We start from the raw sequence: 21,140 nt of genomic DNA, 5'->3' as shown, positions 1-21,140 counted from the left end.
CGTGTTTGCGATATGCATGCGTGTGGCGTGTGTATATGTGTGTTTTGGGAGGCTGCGGTATGTTCGTGTTAAGTCTCCTCGTGATAGGCCGGAACTTTTGCCGATTTATAGTGCTACCTCACTGAAGCATACTGCCAAAGACACCCAGCAGGACACCCCACCCGGTCCCATTATACTGACAACGGGTTAAATATCGGTCTTGGACACAGTGGTAGTAGATTGTCCAGCAAGGCTAGTGGTTAAAAATGTCGGTAGTGCAGCTGACTAGTGGAAATCACGTTTTACTTTGCATGGTAAAGTTGTCGGGCTAGTAGATATCGGTCCCAATTCCGACAATATCTACAGTTCAAACCACTTACCAGTTTGGCATTTTTTGGATTTTGCTAAAAAAAACGTGATCGCACTCTTTAAGTTTTCACACGACCATAAGTTACTGAGTATATATTAGTGCCGAAGAAAGCATATCAAATAAAACTGATTTTAGAAGATGTTTTAATTATTAGTTTGATTAAACAGGTTGGATGGATGGCAATTAGACACACGGAACTAATGGCATTTGGAGAAAAAAAACACTATGTGTCGACTGTCATACTATCTCTGGCAACGCTGTTAATTCAGCGAAAGCAAAGACCATATTAAAAGATATGAAATCGCAAAAATTTGTAAAATTCTTATACATGCTTAATGTCGCCAAGATCTTGTCAATGCTAAGTCATAGCAAATATACACGTGTACGCTGTATTTTCCCTACAAGATAAGTTCTTAATAATAACACTGTCTTTTGAAACATTTCTATGAAAACCTTCGATTAGAAGGGTGAATGATTTATTGCATTTTATATCGTCCACAAAAGTTCTGATTTCAAATAAGATGTTTCACTTCCACATCATAAAAAATGTGAGTTCCTGGAACAAATTGTACTTTTGCCGCTAGAACTGGGATGCTAAGCTACTCTACCTTTTTAATGTCAGATTCTTGTATGACGAGGATTTTCTTTTGGATAAATTTCCCTGATTGCCGATGATTGGTTTGGCTTGGATTATTTTGTTTAACGTCCTATTAACAGCTAAGGTCATTTAAGGACGGTCTCCCGTGCGTGCGACATGCATGCGTGTGGCGAGTGCGTGTGTGTGTTTTGGGAGGCTGCGGTATTTTCGTGTTAAGTCTCCTTGTGATAGGCCGGAACTTTTGCCGATTTATAGTGCTACCTCACTGAAGCATACTGCCGAAGACACCCAGCAGCACACCCCACCCGGTGAAAGGATATCTTCCCTCCATTGCCGATGAGAGTGTTCACTCCACGCCAAACTGTGTGCCATATTCGCCGATACGTCATTTAACCATTGGAACTCCCGGTCCAATTCGCAAATATAGATACATTCATCCTTTGTCCTTAATAGGTTTTACTTGTATCGTTTAGACTGCAAACATAAATCAGTTCTGCTAACACGACCTTATGTGACTCAGGTTGCCATTGAACACCTAAAACAAAATATTGCTGTTTTCCCATGCACCAGACACTTCAATCTTTTGTCATTGATAGTGAAAAAACAAATTCTGTATCGTTCGCGGATATCAAAGACGCACAACCTAGGAATTTGTAACCGTTTTTATTTTTTACGAATTCGGTGACTTTGGGCCATTGGCGAATTATAGTGCTGTCACACTAAAATGCCAACAACATCAAGTCACTGTATACATAAATACAATGGGGAAATAGGCATGAAGTCAGCAGGAAGAATAATCCAGAATCTATATCTGAATTTAGTACTTTCAACTTCTCTATTGTAATTTGATTGGGTTTTTTTTTTTTTAAATTTCACTTGCCTAAAGTTGTGCAGAAGTAATCCTCCTTATTCCTTACAAATAAGATGGTTTAAGTGATATGACAGGGGTAGAATTAGTATGACTTATTCGTATAGCAATGTAATGATAATTGAATTAATGATAACATTTAATTTTAATATGTATATCATATAGTTCCTGATAAATTGAAAGTACTTCATTGTTCATATTGATTATGCTTTACCGTTTTCCTCCAATTTAATGAATGACTTCTAATGCAGAAATAAAATGTGTTATTGATTTTCTAATCGTTATGAGTACATTGTATATTATCAATATGGAGGATTTATGATTGATTTAACACTTTAACTGTTATAAATTACACGATACGGATATTTATTTAATTATTTACATATTTCTAATCGTAAAATCGAAATGATTCCTTTTCCTGACTACGATAAAACTTTCATCAACACTTCCTCCTCGTATTTCGAAATAGTTTGAAGCTCTAAATCACACTCTGGTTACCAGTAGTTATTTCCTATAAAACGACCTATCAGCGCCACCATGTGACAGTTAATTGCGAAATGATAAAGGTTAATGGGGGAGGTCAGGGGTTTAGGTACATTCCTGATAATCCTTAGGCTAACACTATCTGTATGACGTAAGGGAAAAATTCAGATGGTTAACGAAGAGGTGCAGCCATAGTCCAAAATCCATTTAGTAATGACATGACATCCGATAGTGTAAAAGCAAGGTGCAGTAACGACAATTATCAAACTTGTTTATTTGTTTTAAGATACTGGTAAATGGATGTATAAAATAATGAGGAAATTAGCGTGTAGACAGTCAAATATCCTAATCGTTAGTAATATAGCAACAGTTAAGCGGCAAATGTTATACATGACTATGCAAAAGGTGAAAAATTCATTGGCAAACTACCGTCAATTTTTACTGTGAATGTAGAGTGGTTATACAAAAACAAGTCTTAAATCATATAACAAATAACCTTCCCATTTAATATGTACCTCCCAGTGTATGTCCACTTCATCATTTATCTAAATCTGGCTTTCTGATCACAGATAATTATCATTATCATATGGTGGCTCGTTGGGGCCAAGTATCAAATCTCGCATTCTCGCACTCTCGACCTTAGGTCGAGAACGCGAGAATGCGAAAACGCGACGGCGAGAGAGCGAAAACGAGAGAATGCGAAAGAGCGAAAACGCGAGAATGCGAAAACGCGACACCGAAAACGCGAGATTAATCTCGCACTCTCGCCGTCGCAATTTCGCTCCCTCGCCGTCGAGTTTTCGCATTCTCGCGTTTTCGACCAAAGGTCGAGAGTACGAGAGTGCGAGATTATGCTTTAACGGCCGCCCTCGCACTCTCGCTTCCTCGCATATATATATATATATATATAACCAACGTAATGTATATCATTATGTATGTTCCTTACGAGAGTGTGAGGGCGGCCGTTAAAGCACAATCTCGCATTTTCGCACTCTCGACCTTAGGTCGAAAACGCGAGAATGTGAAAACTCGACTGCGAGGGAGCGAAATTGCGACGGCGAGAGTGCGAGATTAATCTCGCGTTTTCGCCGTCGCGTTTTCGCATTCTCGCCGTCGAGTTTTCGCATTCTCGCGTTTTCGCTCCCTCGCCGTCGCGTTTTCGCATTCTCGCGTTCTCGACCTCAGGTCGAGAGTGCCAGAATCCGAGATTTGATACTTGGCCCTAACGAGCCACCATATTATCATATTCTTTTCAACAGGTCATTAGTTCTATAAATTGTGAACAAAAAAGGTGTACTTAATGAAATCAACAAACGAATTATATAAATATGTAAAAATATGTTGGAACAACCCACGTTTGGTTTGATTTTGTGTTATTTAACGTTCGATCAACAGCTATATAATGTCCTTTTAGGACAAACTACCTTGTGTGCGAGATGCATGTGTGTTGTGTATGTGTGTGTACTTGTAATAGTGCGAATCTTGTGTCACAGTTCTACCTAATTGAAGCATAATCCAAATAGAACACCCCACACGGTCACTACTGACAACGGCCGAACCAGTCGTTCCTGTCCTAGAAGGCTGAGCGTTAAGCAGGAGTAGCAACTAGAAATGTTATAGCTTTCCTCACAGGGGCGAATTTTAAAGTCAAACTTAGCAATCCTAAATGAGTTTATCATTTTTATCATTTAATATCTGGGAACCTTCTCAGTTACGTCATCAACTCATCATTTAGGTAATAAACATCTCAAATAGAACGTGAACCTACCCTGCGCGCGCCGATTATAAACAGAGAAGCATGGGTATGTTTATAAAAAAAGTTTGACTGCCCATTCATGAAAGCTGATCACGTTAAACCTATCTTTAATTTTTGCCTAGCAGACTCCCGTTGGCTCTGTAAGTCGGAGATAATGTGAGTTTATCCAATCTTTTCATTGCCTTCGTGGCAACAACCAGAGCATCTGATCGACTTTGGCTTCTGGTGTGTGGTTTTGATCGGAATCTCCTACAATATTCCTCAAATGAAATATAGTCCACACGCTCATTCCTTGAAGCATTTTTTTTTGGAAAATTGTCAGACCCACGGACGCTGCGCCCTGATTTATGCTCACCGGGCAAATTGAGCTAGTAAAATTCCAATTGATTCATGCAGCATCAGTTCCACGGTACGTTTTCTGAAGTTGAATATCACAGATCAATATCAATTCACCTCTCGAATAAAAAGTGAACAAATAAATGAAAAATAATGTCGAATTTGATGTTAATGTCGAAGACATAAAATTTTTATTTTTTTTTCAACAAGACTGAGTGTATTCTAATTTAAGTAAGACAATAACTATCGAGTCTGTTAAAGCTTCGTCAGCTTAATGGTGCTTCGATTGACATCATTGTTACTTTCCTGTTAATTAGGGAAAATGTTATGTATGTCTTAGATATCAATTGATGGTGATCAATTAATCAAACAGTAAATTTGGTGCAAGTTTAAGTAAGATAATAACAAGTTTTCAGAGACGCTAGCGAATTATTTTACATGTCCTACACCGACAAGTTTAGAGGATGTAGGTTACTTTATCACCCTGTAATATCATTAAACTTAAGTCGTAGACAGGTAGGAAGTATCGCGAAGTACGTAAGATAATGTGAACGTCACTCCTAAGTGTGACAAATTACAACTGAAGATTTGGGGACAAAGGCCATGGAAACGCACGCATGATGCTGTTGATATAGAAAACAGTTTACAACATAAGCGGAAAGAGAATGTCTGTGACGTAAATAATACCATTTAATGGTGTTTTTTTAGCTAATATATTGTAATAAGACATCAGACGTACTTAGTTGAGCTTTCTCCCATGTGAGGCAGGATTTGGACACTGTTCCCTGGTCGAGACATAACAGTCTATGGTAGGTGTTACCCCTACCGCGACTTCAGTTACGTCCGTTATAAACTTCCTTTTTTATTTTATGCTTTACAAGTTCAGTAAACCCCGCTATAAACTTTTTTATTTTACCTTACAACTTCAATTACGTCTGTTATTAACTCTTTTTTAATTTTATGTTTTACAAGTTCAGTAAAGCCCGTTATAAACTTTTTATTTTTACTTTACAAGTTCAGTTAAGCTCGTTATATATTTGTTTTAATTTTTACCTTACATCTTCAGTTAAGGCCGTTTTAAACGTTCATTTGTAGTGAAACAGGGGCGTGTCGGGCCCAGTTTGCGTACGTCAAACTGCACCCGACTCGCCCTTGTGGACCAACAACCCAGGTTCGATGGGTAACTTGTATCTTTCGCATAGAGAGAGAACAAACGCCTTGAACTACAATTAACCATTTATTAATGATGACATAAACATTTACAACACGAAATTACATAGAAACAGACAACAGCATAGGCCTAGCTATATCTAACATCCTAACCTAAAACCAACCCCCATACCTGTACGACCTAACTAAACCCAACATCCCGACTAATACTACCCACCCAAAACCATAAATACCCTAACGCTACATTAGAACTGGCGAGGAAGACGTGACAGCACACAGGAAACTAATCCATCAGACTGCCCAGTATACGATATACTACCCTGAATTTATCCCACTTTTTAACAATACAAAAAACTATAAGGACCAATCACGACAGAGGATACACAGGCACGACAGACACTGACGAAAAAGCAAGCGACTACGAACAATGCACGACAAAAACATCGACCAGAGACAGCACACGTGAACAGAGGACTAGCAAAGGTCAAGGTGACACAGGTAGATAGTACAGACACAACATATAGACATGACATATAGTTATCGTTAAGCTTAACCCTGTTAGCTTAACCTGTCAGTACATACAGTATACGATAACATCCCCCGCTACAGTAGTAACACCTGACTTCCCTGCATGTAGGAGTTGATTCGATTTCAATGAGGTATCCTGTATACATAGCCTTTCGTGTTAGATGTCAATCATAATTAGCCACTTGATCACAGATATAGGTTGATTAACAAAAAGGTCATAATAACTAGCATACGGTACTACTATTATACTAAAAACAGATTTACTGATAAAAATTAAAATTATAGAAGGCATGCAAATCAAATGGTTATAACAATCTTTGCTCATCATTCTGTGTGTGCATGTCTTCCTGGTTGAGAAATCCTAGACTTAATTCATAGACAATAGACATGAAGAAATATAGACAAGTGAAGAAAGTCCAAGTTCCCCAAAGGAACATAGGTATTGATGAAAATTTCAGTTTGAATAATCCAGTTTGGCAGACAAACAAGTTGATTGATATAAACACTTGAACTTTGTTGGTTACATGTTTATTATGGATTATAAAGAATTCTCAACTATATTTATTACATGGCCAGGCAAGCCATATTTGGTATGTAAATGATATATTTATGTACCATGTTTTTGAAAATAATAATTCACTTAAGATCAAAATTACATGATTCAACATGAAAGCAGTTGAAAAACAACACCAACACAAATATTGAGTTATGTAATTTTAATCAATGACACAGAACAGTGGGAGATGGTAGCTAAGGGAAACTATGCCTAAATCTGCTGTCTCTGGTGGCAGGGGATGGCATTTATCCTCTAGTATTGGTCACACCACAAATATCCACATAAATAAAGTCCTAAAGCTGATGTACCTGAAATTTGAAATGGGAGAAAATCAATATCATAAGCATCCAGATACATGTATATACACTAATAAAATATCTTATTTGCAAGGCATTACAGATTTATTCTAAAGAATATGGTAATATATAATGCTCACTTCAAAATTTCAAATGAAACAGTCAATAATGAAGTATAGGAAATGAGCTCACATACATATAGAAAAGCAGAAAATAATGATCAATTTAAACAAAACCAAATATCCTCAGAAGCTATAATATAATAAACATTTTAATTGTAGTGAATTTGTAATTAGATAAATCTATTAGCTTACCTTTGATGTCATATATTAGGCAGAATCATCACGAAGCCAATGTTCACATTAAATTTTGTACACCCAGCTTGCTAGTAAAATTGAGACAGCTCCAGAACTTACAAGTAAGGGGAATACCTGAAACACAAAATGAACTTTATTCAAATGTTGTTGATTGCTTGTTTCACATGGTCCTGTTTAAAAAATACAAAAAAAAAAAAAAAAAAAATTGAGATATCATTAATGTGGAATATTTTAAAAAGCCTTAAAATGAACTTTTAGAAAGTTAAACAAACATGCCCACCAACCAAATCTGCATTTCAAATATTCATAACATTCTGAAAATCCAAATAAGCACACCAATGAGTTTCTTCTTGCCCTACTGCCAGACATTAGACATTTTGATGGTAAGATCATTATGTCTCATAAAGGACATCTCTCCATCTAAGTGTCTTATGTTTGGTGTTTAGGTCAGAGGAAACTCGGGTTACTCTCAAACAGAGAAATACACGTTATAACCCTGCTTCAGTGTCCCACTCCTCACTAATAATAACTGTGAAAACTTGTAATTACTTATTTTTTCTGTCTTGTGTGGATCCTTAGAGGATTAATCATAATAAAGCATAAAATGATAATTACTAGCTAACCAGCATTATATCTGCCAACACAAGTATCTGCCTATCTTTGATTTATTCAAATTATTTGCTTTCAACAATGTTCCCAGCCTTTACTGGCATAGAATACTTACTGAAACATGTACAACTACACATATCTCTACACCTGTATACATGTATACATGTATCAGTCTATTTCACATAAAAAAGTCTGACACAACATATAATGCTTGAATTCTGACAAAAGCTGGGGGGTGTCACATGTTGATCCTCATCCATTTGTAGTAAGCACAGTAACAATAAAAACACTTTATATATATGGGGGTAGGGATATGAGCCCTAACATGAATATATATATAAGAACCCAACCTATATCAGCACACCATGATCCAAACAGTGTAGAATTCACAACCAGCTAAACTCAAGAACAGCAATTTGGTATTTGCAGTAATCCTCTATCACCTCTTTTATCAACCATACCATGTGACTTTTTTTCTGAATTTATATACCACTGTTGCAAAACTGAAATTTTATGAATAGGTCTCACTTTTTCATCTCCCATGTATTTTTCATTATGTGAAATGCAATAAAAGCAAATTCATCCAATTTTAGTTGATACATGCATGTATAGAAATTTGGCAAAAACATTAAGAACGTTTTACTATTTGTACACACAAACATATTTAATATACTGATGTAAAGTCAAAATTAGAAATTAAATTCATAGAGATAAATACTGATAATTCTGATACAAAATACTGTAATGATAAAATTTATTGTAACCTCCCCCCCACCCCCCCAACAAACAAAGAAAAAAGAAGAAGAAGAAGAAGAAGAAGAAGAAAATCAAATAAAAAATAAATGAAACAAGAACTAAATTGTTGTTTTAATGTGAATATTGTTTTAACTGGTCATATTTCATTTGGAGCCAATATACAAATGTAGGCCTATCTTGTAACACAATAAATGAAATATTTGTAAAAAATGCATATAAGATATTGCTTGTACTTTTTGTATTCTCGTGTCTATAGAACTTCACTTTATGTACTTACCTTACCTACGTTATGTTCATCTGTAGGCCTATCTATGATTGTTTGTCTGTTTGTGTCCATATACAGGGTACGTCCGCAGCTCTTCATAATGCCCAGTGTCACCTCACAGTTTGTTAGTTGAGTTGACAGTGCATGGTCACTGCATATTGTTTTGGTGACGACTTGTATCGGTAATATGTTCGGTCCGCGAAAACAATCGGCACCAGGCACATGTCTATCCCACCATTTAGAAACCGAAAGTGATCATCTAGGAAATACCCGATTACTATAAATAGATTTTGCTGTCGTTGGCTTTATTTTTATTTATTCATTTTTTTTATTATTATTTGTATTCAAAATATGTGCTATCACAAAAGTGCCACAAAAGTGATGTTTCTGATGAAACCAAGACCATATATTGCGTTATGAAAACAGCAGAAACTAAAAGTTGTCGATCGTATTCGCGCAGGTGCTTGCGTTATCGACTCCTCTTGCACGACGTCAAGTTACTGTGGTGTTTCGTTAAAATAATACGGATTTATGGAAACTTTTAATCATTTATTTGGTACTTTATGACTAATAGAATTGTGTATTTTGGTCAGTTTTTTCTTGGCTTCAATTGTATATGTCATGATTACTATTTTTTATGCAAAAAATCATTAAAATTTGTCGATGTGTGCTGCGTACGGTATAGAACCATACATCACATGTACTTTATTGACAAAAAACATCACTTTTTGGAGGATTCCTGTAAGATAGGGGAATATACATAATATTGAGAGTATTGACTACCACTGTTGTGAATTACAGGCATTATTTCTCGTTATATTTTAAGTAATGTGAGATACAAAATCGAATCCGCGCTTTGACGATTACGCCGGCTGAAACACGACGTCAACAATTCAAAATAGTCGAAAAAAAGGTTGGCTTGTTTTTTCAACTCATAAAATGTATCAGAAAAGTTTGTCAAATGAAATTTTACAAAGAACAAATGTTGTTGGATATTTTCTCCCGTTTTACTAGGTATATTCGGTATCTCAATAGGTAAACAAACAAGGGAGATACGACCATTTCCCTAACACCGACGTGCTATTGGCGTAGTTTGGCGTAGTTGGGAGTTAAGGGGTTAAACATATTGAAATTGATGAAGTCTTAAATCAGTAGATTTCTAAAATTAACCAATAAATAACAATAAAAATGGAGTATAAGTGGAGGTTTATTTTAAAATATGTATATGAACACCTAAATCGAGGGCCGTTGTCAGTATAATCTGTCCTGCGTTAGGTGGGGTGTCCTGCAGTTTGTCTTCGGTAGTGTGCTTTTCAGTGAGGTTGCACTATAAAGTCGGCATCAGTTCCACACCACAAGGAGACGAACATACCGCAGCATTCCAAAACACACACATATTCACCACAGGTATGCATCTCATACACAGGGGAAGCCGTCTTTAAATTACCTTTACTGTTGATAGGACGTTAAGCAAAGCAAAATTTAACTAAACTGGTCATCTCAATTTCTATATTATCCCAGAACACTTGTTTAATTTTATGGTTTAATGCATCAGATAATATCGTTGATTGATATAATGGTTACATTTTACGTTTTGTGGCGCCTTGAAATTGTAAACAACAATTTTTTATGATTATCGAATTCACCAGACAAGAAAAGATAGTGAAATATTTATATATGCATTTTTACGACTAGGAAACAAAAAGACGAGAGTTACACAATATTGTATAGTGCATTTGCCAAACACGACCGATTGTGTATTATCACTGGTGATCGTACAGGATTTTAGGTATGTAATATATTTCTAGATCAATTATGTCTATCATTTAAGTGTACAAAGGCAAAGCTCATGTTAGGTATACTAATAAAATCTATTTTAAACATCATTTATATCACAACTCGTAAAAAGATGAAAGTTGTTCGCATATAATACTCCAACATTCACTAGTTACGGAACACGATGTATTTGAATTTGTTTTAAAAAAAAACAGACGATGACATTGCTGGTTTTCAAAATATTTTTAAAAGATTCATAAGCAAGGTTTTATCATTCAAAGAAAGCATAATAAATTTGCATTCGGAAGTTGTTTCTGGGAGGGATTTGAATCCAAGATCCATTTATAAATATATCAAAGTTTTATTGAGGTGTATGTGAAGTAATATGTATCTTTACTACTTAAAAACTACAGCAATTTAATATATTTTTGAATCGTGTTAAGCTGACTCTGCACCGGTCTCCATAAATGTATATTACTGTTTAGAGATAAAATCAGTAGATCTGATAGAATAGTTTAGTTTTTATGAGGCATAACTCGGTTTATAATATACTCTCTCTCTCGTTCGTAAATAACCATGTGATATGTCCAGTAGAGACTACTTAACGTCCTATCAACAGCTAATGTCTTGGATGCAATGTTCGGGGGTGATTTGGGAGGCTGCGGTATGTTATTGTTTAATTGTCTGCTTGTAGGACGCTCCGCCCCTACAGCAGGCAAACCAGCCGTGCCACGACGACTGCCGAAAGGCCTTTGGGTCGGGTTACCTAAAGTAGAATTGTTCTCTATTTTCTGAACGGTCTCTTACGACCTTGCTTTTCACAATCTCTAGCCACTAAGAAAGGGAAATGTTATTATCGTTGAAAATTATAGACTTTTTTATATACGCTTTTGTTTTTTTACCAACAACATTACTTTCTTGGAACGAACTAGACGTTGAGACGAGATATTCGTTTTCAACTTTCAATTAAAATCCACGAATAGTACTTCAACATAGAGCACCATCTTCTTACAGCTTTAGAGACAAAGTTGAGGTACAAATATAGCCCGATAAACTACAGTTTTAGAGTAAATCTGAGTGAGAAGTCGGAATGTCATTCCTTGTGAGAATGTCTATGTGTTCTGTTTCATATCTCATCTTTATGAATTGCAACGACGAACTCCTGCTCAAATATTAATTTGAATCAAATTAACTGCCCCTAGGAAATAAAAATATGTTAGTAGAAACAAAATAGTATATTGTTTTTTAGAAATCCAGAGTTTATGGACGAAACTGGCCTTGTATTCAGCTATTTGAAACACTGGACGTTGATATTCAATATTAAAGACTTTGATCGGTCAGGGATTATTTCCCATAATTGTCCACGCTTTGGGAGAAATATCCAATTCTATATTTAGCTATAAAGAACATGGCTGAACTCATCAGTTTTATTATAGGGGTTACGTTCAAAATATCAGACAATATCATTTTTGTATTTTGATTGTGTCTAGAGACAAGCATACCGTTCAAGTCGAAATTGGCCTGTTTTGTACAGAAGTGTGTTTGAGAGGTCTATTACCATAACTATAAATAGACGATAAATAGAGTCTTACACTTGTGACTATGTCACAAGGGATGTCACAAGGGAATTAGTGTGCTCGATAAATATCAAATTATTGAACTCATTAAATAAATTCCGTGACTACCCATGTAAGTTCATCTAAGTTGTTCGAATTACGAATGTGTAAAAATAGAATCAACACGTGTTCGTATCGAATTTGTTCGATTCGTTTATTTCATAATTATGAATTGATAAACTCATTTAATAAATACAATATTTCACAGACTATCCGTGAGAAAGCATAAACACACCTTACCTGAGATGAATCCAGAAATCAATACCTTGTCGCGTTGTGTCTTAAGTTTGTTGCTATGTTTATAGTTTCCGATGACAATAAAAACCACACCTCTCTTATTGGTAACTCGTTAACATAGAAAGCCTGCTAACTTTGAGCAGTACATCGGAATGTCTAGTATTCTAAACATGTGAGGTGTAAAAAAAGGCACCCATTGCAAATATAAGAAGCTTATTACTATGTTTAACAAATATTTGTAAAGAGGGATTACATACACTTACAGAAGACATATTGAAGATCTATAATACTGAATTGTGGTTTACACATTCTTTATTTAAATGTTTTTATTTCCTTTTAATATTACCTCTGTATGCATACCTATTAATATATTGATTTAAGATCGAAAGCGATATAGATTTATATTTGGATTCATGTGTATGATAAGGGGATCCGCTTCAACTACATTGAACAACTGCATTTGCATAAAATCTAAAGTACCAACGCCCGGAATGTGGACGGAGTATTTCACGGTTTGTATGTGTATATTATTTCTCCAGGGTAATCTATAGCAAAGTTTATGTGTACCTACATGTACACAGCTGTTTCCAAGGGTGCTGTCATAATTATATCTATATATACCTTACAAAGTAATAATAAGTAAACAGTTTCATCACGTGAAAGCAGGACTCGATTTTAGTGGATTATATAAATAGTTTACATCGTAATAATAAGTAAACAGTTTTATCACGTGATAGAATGACCCGATTCTATTAGTTGAATCAGCGTTTGATTATTTTCAATATAAAAAACACAGTATTCAAACCAAACAGAGGCAGTATCTAAGACGTAGATTTTAATAAAAATAACGATTGCATATGCAACAGTGATTTGGTAGGATGTATTGAATAAGAACATATACGAGGGCTTCCCCTTATATTTACAATATTACGGTGTTGATTTTCTTCCGTAGTTGTAAATAATAAGAACCAAAGTCGATATTTCTTATTATCAGAAATGCATCCCGCTTTGGTGTCGACACAAAATTCGGTTTAGAATCGTTCAATCAAGGACGGGCTTCACTGTGTGTACGAGACGCATGGGTATAGTGAGTGGATGTTCGTGTTTATTTCCTTGCGCTGCCCTGCAGGTAGGGCGTAAGAATTGCACCTGCTGCCCCCATTGCATGATCGTAAGAGGCAACTAAACTTGGGATCTTATCTTTTCTCTTCTTTCTTAACTTTCTTCTTCCTAATATCTCCCTTGACAATGCCTCACTTTTGGCCTTTTGTTGAGCGTTCGCCCCTGTGAGGAAGGCTTTGGGTTCTGTCCCCTGGCCGAGACATACCAGAGTCTTTAAAAACGGTAGTTGCTGCTCCTGCTTAGCGCTCAGCAAATGAGGAGTGGGACGACTGGTTCGCCCGTTGTCAGTATAATGTGACCGGGTGGGGTGTGCTGCTGGGTGTCTTCGGCAGTATGCTTCAGTGAGGTAGCACTCTAAATCGGCAAAAGATCCAGCCTATCACAAGGAGACTTAACACAGACATACCACAGCCTCCCAAAACACACATACGCACTCATCACACGCATACATTTCGCACGCACGGGAGGCCGTCCTTAAATGACCTTAGTTAATAGGACGTTAAACAAAATAAACCAAATCAAACCAAATTATTTCCTTGCGATCAGTAGAAAGATAAAACAACAGATGGAACGAAGATACGAGATTGGTGCATGAGGAACACAACATCCATGTATCCGTATCAATTTGTTAAACGGTATGAATACATAATGTAAAGAGCTTCTTAATATCGTAAAATTAAATAAAATGCCTCCATCGCTCACCTGAATATTTCAGTGGTTACGGCAAAGTGCTCTAATTTATATTACAAATACTTTTTCCCAGTTTAGGATTTGGCACTCTGTGCCAAGCAAACACGCATATACCTCACACATGCATGTCGCACAAAAGGGAGGCCGTCCATAAATTACCTTAGCTGTCGATAGGACACAATGCTACCAAACAAAACCAAAACTAGGCACTGCAGTCGACACTTTAACTAACACTTAGCTTTCTGGTTCCGATATTTAAAAGCCAATTAAGTTGAAGAGCACTTGAACGTTCTTCAAAGAATTTAAATATAATATCTCTTATGGATCAGCCCCTCCAACCTAAGGGCAGAAGATATCAAATTCATTGTTTAGACATAATAAGTTTCTGTTAATAAAAGGACCGAACCGATTTCTTGTTATAATTCCACTATTTGGTTCCCCGCCCCTCGTGCCCATTCGGCCTAAAGCAGCAAATTATACAAAATTGTTTCTTAGGCCCATTAGGTCCAAAATAGAAACAGAAGTTTATACCAGCATTGATTCTTAGGACCCTTCGGGCCCAGAACAGTTGTAAATACATAAATTGTTTCTCTTCATCATAGTATGTCAGCCCAAATATGGAACAAATCATTCCATTCCCTAGGTAGGGAGGAGGGGGGAGGTGCGGCAGAGACATCGTTGATACAAATTCAAATCCCTTCATAGAAGGATGATTCAGACTTTGTTAAAACACAGTCTTTCATGAGAAGTAGCTGTCACTGGTCATTCGGACTAGGCGAGCTAAAATAATTGTTCGGTTGGTTATTTTAATACATTTGTATATTTTGTACAACTGTATCTGCATCATGATTCACACGAACCGTTGGTGATGTAATAAGTGTGTCAAGAAAAAATAAAAATATGCTTCAGTAAAAAGAAATTTGCAGATATGGGACAGACGACAAAACAGGGATAGAGAATGGAAGTCTTTATGTTACAATGGGCTTAGTGTGGTTTTCTATTGTTTAATGTCATACCAATCCCCATCGATGTAGCTCCGAATTCCTTAAAACACCAATATTGTCTTGATTTAATAGGCTAAGGGCATCACGCGTCCTATGATGAGTCTTCTACACGTGAGTCAGACACTAAAATGAATATAATGTTTACTTAATCCGAATTTATCTCAGATGTGTCATAATGATACTCCGACCATATCAATTGTTGTTGGATTTCAATTCGACGGTGTATACATACCTTACTACATGTATATTTTTAACTTGTATTTGTATTATTTCCTATTTGCTAAACTCATGAGTACTAAGAGTCGATAGGACTCTGATGGACACTATCAAATTTGGCGCGAGATAGAACTTGAACCTATTGTGACGTCACTATTACTATTAATTTAAGGGTTAACTGTAATATTTTTTTTACGTTATTGAGCAATAACACAAAAAACTGCGGTGTACTCTGAATAAACCGCGAAGCGGTTTATGAAAAGAGTACACCCCAGTTTTTTTGTGTTATTGCTCAATAACGTAAAACAAATATTACAGTTAACATGTTAAACTTAATGAAAATGTTTCTTATCGTTGTTAATTAAATTATAAGGGTTAACTGTAATATTTTTTTTACGTTATTGAGCAATAACACAAAAAACTGCGGTGTACTCTGAATAAACCGCGAAGCGGTTTATGAAAAGAGTACACCCCAGTTATTTGTGTTATTGCTCAATAACGTAAAACAAATATTACAGTTAACCCTTATAATTTAATTAACAACGATAAGAAACATTTTCATTAAGTTTAACATGTTTATTTTGCTCCAGATATTTAAAAACACATCGATAAATACAAAATCCCTTGAACAACGATTACTCCGCTGACGTCACAGCTTATTTTTTTTTATGTTATGAGATGATAACATAATTTTTTGAGCCAATGAAAATGCTTGTTACAAGCAAAATTAAATTATATTGAAATTATCGATGTAAATTGTAAGTAGGATTTACTTTTTTTTTTAAAAGTATTGCCTTTTTTGATGGCATTATTGACTGATAGGTTTGTCTCGAGATAAAACAGTACCCTCGCTAAATATGAAGCGTTCAATGATTCTGAGGGTGTAGTGTAGTGTAGTGTAGTGAAGAGTGTAGTTTGGAAATCCAGAATGATTCGGTTTGATCGTAATTTAACTCTAGTCTCACAATAAGATCATTTCCGTCGAAAAGGTATGATGTTTAACGTCCTATCAACAGTTGCAGTCATTTAAGAACGGTCTCTTCTGCGTGCGATGGTTCTGTATTTTAAACGTCCTTTCAATAGCCAGGATTATTGTGCGAAATGCGTGAGTGTAGGGTGTGTGTATATTCGCGTTTTCTCCATGTGATAGAGCTTCTTCAATAAAGCATATTGCCGGAGTCATCCGGCAGGACAACCCACCCCGCTCTCGTTATACTCAAACACGCGAACCAGTCGCCCGACTCCCCCGGCCATATTATACTGACAATGGGCGAACCAGTCGTCCCACTCCACCCGGTCACATCATACTGACATCGGGCGAACGTTTTGTCCCACTCCACCCGGTCACATTATACTGACAACGGTCGAACCAATTGTTACACTCCCTATTCGACATTAGTTCCGTTAAGCAATACTAAACCACACCAAACCTATTGTAAAAGTTCTTCGACAATAATTTTCTTTTGTGCATGTGAGATTTAGATAATCGAGTACATGTTTAAAGAAAGAACGATATTGACAGCGGAGTAGGCTTATTGAACAGGCAAGGGGTTGTTGGTATAAATGATAATGAAACATGTATATTTTTAAAGATATGAGTTAAAAAATATTCACCTGAATTGTATCGGCGTTCTTTTTGTTTGCCCAAAACGGTAAATTTAACACAAATATGTAAAATAATGGAAAAAAATAATTTGTAACGACGTGAGTAAGTAGCTACGTTGTAGTAAAGTAGGATATAGTCTAGTTTGAATCCATGTCGATCAATACTTATTCAAATATGCCCTTTCAGGTGTTGAAGTTTTTGTGTAACAATAATATAAACATTAGTAACCAGGCAGATTACACTGATAATGGAAAAAACGAGAAGTCTTATCATTTAATTCCGTTCCGCATCCTATTTAAGTATATTTGTTAACATCAGAAAAACGTCAATCGGGCTTTAGTATTTAAATTTTCATTAAAATCATTACTCATTTATGTACTTTTGCTAATGTATACAAAAGTGTGTCAGAAATATGTTTACTGTTTGGCGTTACCAAGGTTACATTTGGTATGTCGAAGGAATCTCTTGCGAATCGGTGTCAACAGGTACGTCTATCACGTGATTTCCAAGATAATGACGTCATGCACGATTGCTGCTGAAACTGTACCAAACAGTAACGGGCATGAATACATTGTATATCAATTTTAATGTCTCCAAATGAACCTCAATATTGATTACGGGACTGTCTATCGCCTATTGTCTAATAATTTTTTTTAGAGCGTATCAACTGCGATGAGTAGCTCTTAACGACGGGTGGCGACTTGATCGAATCCCTCTGATAGCAATGGGTATACCATGGGAGGAGGGGTAGGAGTGTACCCACAATATTAACGTGTATGGGGTATACTATGAGAGGAGGGGTAGGAGTGTACACACAATATTAACGTGTATGGGGTATACTATGAGGGGAGGGTAGGAGTGTACCCACAATATTAACGTGTGTGGGGTATACTATGAGAGTAGGGGTAGGAGTGTACACACAATATTAACGTGTATGGGGTATACTATGAGATGAGGGGTAGGAGTGTACCCACAATATTAACGTGTATGGGGTATACTATGAGGGGAGGGGTAGGAGTGTACACACAATATTAACGTGTATGGGGTATACTATGAGGGGAGGGGTAGGAGTGTACACACAATATTAACGTGTACGGGGTATACTATGAGAGGAGGGGTAGGAGTGTACACACAATATTAACGTGTATGGGGTATACTATGGGAGGAGGGGTAGGAGTGTACACACAATATTAACGTGTATGGGGTATACTATGAGAGGAGGGGTAGGAGTGTACCCACAATATTAACGTGTATGGGGTATACTATGAGAGGAGGGGTAGGAGTGTACCCACAATATTAACGTGTATGGGGTATACTATGAGAGGAGGGGTAGGAGTGTACCCACAATATTAACGTGTATGGGGTATACTATGAGAGGAGGGGTAGGAGTGTACACACAATATTAACGTGTACGGGGTATACTATGGGAGGAGGGGTAGGAGTGTACCCACAATATTAACGTGTATGGGGTATACTATGGGAGGAGGGGTAGGAGTGTACACACAATATTAACGTGTATGGGGTATACTACCCACACTATTAACGTGTATGGGGTATACTATGAGAGGAGGGGTAGGAGTGTACACACAATATTAACGTGTATGGGGTATACTATGAGGGGAGGGGTAGGAGTGTACACACAATATTAACGTGTATGGGGTATACTATGAGAGGAGGGGTAGGAGTGTACACACAATATTAACGTGTATGGGGTATACTATGAGAGGAGGGGTAGGAGTGTACACACAATATTAACGTGTATGGGGTATACTATGGGAGGAGGGGTAGGAGTGTACACACAATATTAACGTGTATGGGGTATACTATGGGAGGAGGGGTAGGAGTGTACACACAATATTAACGTGTATGGGGTATACTATGAGAGGAGGGGTAGGAGTGTACACACAATATTAACGTGTATGGGGTATACTATGAGAGGAGGGGTAGGAGTGTACACACAATATTAACGTGTATGGGGTATACTATGGTAGGAGGGGTAGGAGTGTACCCACAATATTAACGTGTATGGGGTATACTATGAGAGGAGGGGTAGGAGTGTACACACAATATTAACGTGTATGGGGTATACTATGAGAGGAGGGGTAGGAGTGTACACACAATATTAACGTGTATGGGGTATACTATGAGAGGAGGGGTAGGAGTGTACCCACAATATTAACGTGTATGGGGTATACTATGAGAGGAGGGGTAGGAGTGTACACACAATATTAACGTGTATGGGGTATACTATGAGAGGAGGGGTAGGAGTGTACACACAATATTAACGTGTATGGGGTATACTATGAGAGGAGGGGTAGGAGTGTACACACAATATTAACGTGTATGGGGTATACTATGAGAGGAGGGGTAGGAGTGTACACACAATATTAACGTGTATGGGGTATACTATGAGAGGAGGGGTAGGAGTGTACACACAATATTAACGTGTATGGGGTATACTATGAGAGGAGGGGTAGGAGTGTACACACAATATTAACGTGTATGGGGTATACTATGAGAGGAGGGGTAGGAGTGTACACACAATATTAACGTGTATGGGGTATACTATGAGAGGAGGGGTAGGAGTGTACACACAATATTAACGTGTATGGGGTATACTATGAGAGGAGGGGTAGGAGTGTACACACAATATTAACGTGTATGGGGTATACTATGAGAGGAGGGGTAGGAGTGTACACACAATATTAACGTGTATGGGGTATACTATGAGAGGAGGGGTAGGAGTGTACACACAATATTAACGTGTATGGGGTATACTATGAGAGGAGGGGTAGGAGTGTACACACAATATTAACGTGTATGGGGTATACTATGAGAGGAGGGGTAGGAGTGTACACACAATATTAACGTGTATGGGGTATACTATGAGAGGAGGGGTAGGAGTGTACACACAATATTAACGTGTATGGGGTATACTATGAGGAGGAGGGGTAGGAGTGTACACACACTATTAACGTGTATGGGGTATACTATGAGAGGAGGGGTAGGAGTGTACACACAATATTAACGTGTATGGGGTATACTATGAGAGGAGGGGTAGGAGTGTACACACAATATTAACGTGTATGGGGTATACTATGGGAGGAGGGGTAGGAGTGTACACACAATATTAACGTGTATGGGGTATACTATGAGAGGAGGGGTAGGAGTGTACACACAATATTAACGTGTATGGGGTATACTATGAGAGGAGGGGTAGGAGTGTACACAAAATATTAACGTGTATGGGGTATACTATGAGAGGAGGGGTAGGAGTGTACACACACTATTAACGTGTATGGGGTATACTATGAGAGGAGGGGTAGGAGTGTACACACAATATTAACGTGTATGGGGTATACTATGAGAGGAGGGGTAGGAGTGTACACACAATATTAACGTGTATGGGGTATACTATGGGAGGAGGGGTAGGAGTGTACACACACTATTAACGTGTATGGGGTATACTATGAGAGGAGGGGTAGGAGTGTACACACAATATTAACGTGTATGGGGTATACTATGAGAGGAGGGGTATGAGTGTACACACAGTATTAACGTGTATGGGGTATACTATGAGAGGAGCGATAGGAGTGTACCCACAATATTAACGTGTATGAGGTATACTATGGGAGGAGGGGTAGGAGTGTACCCTAAATATTAACGTGTATGGGGTATACTATGAGAGGAGGGGTATGAGTGTACCCACAATATTAACGTGTATGGGGTATACTATGAGAGGAGGGGTAGGAGTGTACACACAATATTAACGTGTATGAGGTATACTATGAGAGGAGGGGTAGGAGTGTACCCTAAATATTAACGTGTATGGGGTATACTATGGGAGGAGGGGTAGGAGTATACACACAATATTAACGTGTATGGGGTATACTATGATAGCAGGGGTAGGGGTGTTCACACAATATTAACGTGTATGGGGTATACTATGAGAGGAGGGGTAGGAGTGTACACACAATATTAACGTG

At 37.3% G+C, this 21,140-nt stretch overlaps 1 long non-coding RNA gene across 2 annotated transcripts; it reads right to left on the bottom strand.

The window, feature by feature from the left end:
• Nucleotides 1-6,789: 6,789 nt before the first annotated feature.
• On the bottom strand, nt 6,790-9,259 carry LOC117340196. 2 transcript variants are annotated; one of them, XR_004535393.1, is made up of 3 exons: nt 8,905-9,259; nt 7,255-7,371; nt 6,790-6,952 (listed from the first exon to the last, which is right to left on the bottom strand). It is a non-coding gene; the product is annotated as an uncharacterized LOC117340196 (long non-coding RNA). The 2 variants fall into 2 exon arrangements; XR_004535392.1 differs by having other exon boundaries at nt 8,900-9,257.
• Nucleotides 9,260-21,140: the final 11,881 nt, after the last annotated feature.

Source organism: Pecten maximus, chromosome 13 (genome assembly GCF_902652985.1).
Source record: "Pecten maximus chromosome 13, xPecMax1.1, whole genome shotgun sequence".
Taxonomy (NCBI): domain Eukaryota; kingdom Metazoa; phylum Mollusca; class Bivalvia; order Pectinida; family Pectinidae; genus Pecten; species Pecten maximus.
Note: the sequence above shows the minus strand (reverse complement) of the source record. Positions and strands in the feature narration are given on the sequence as shown.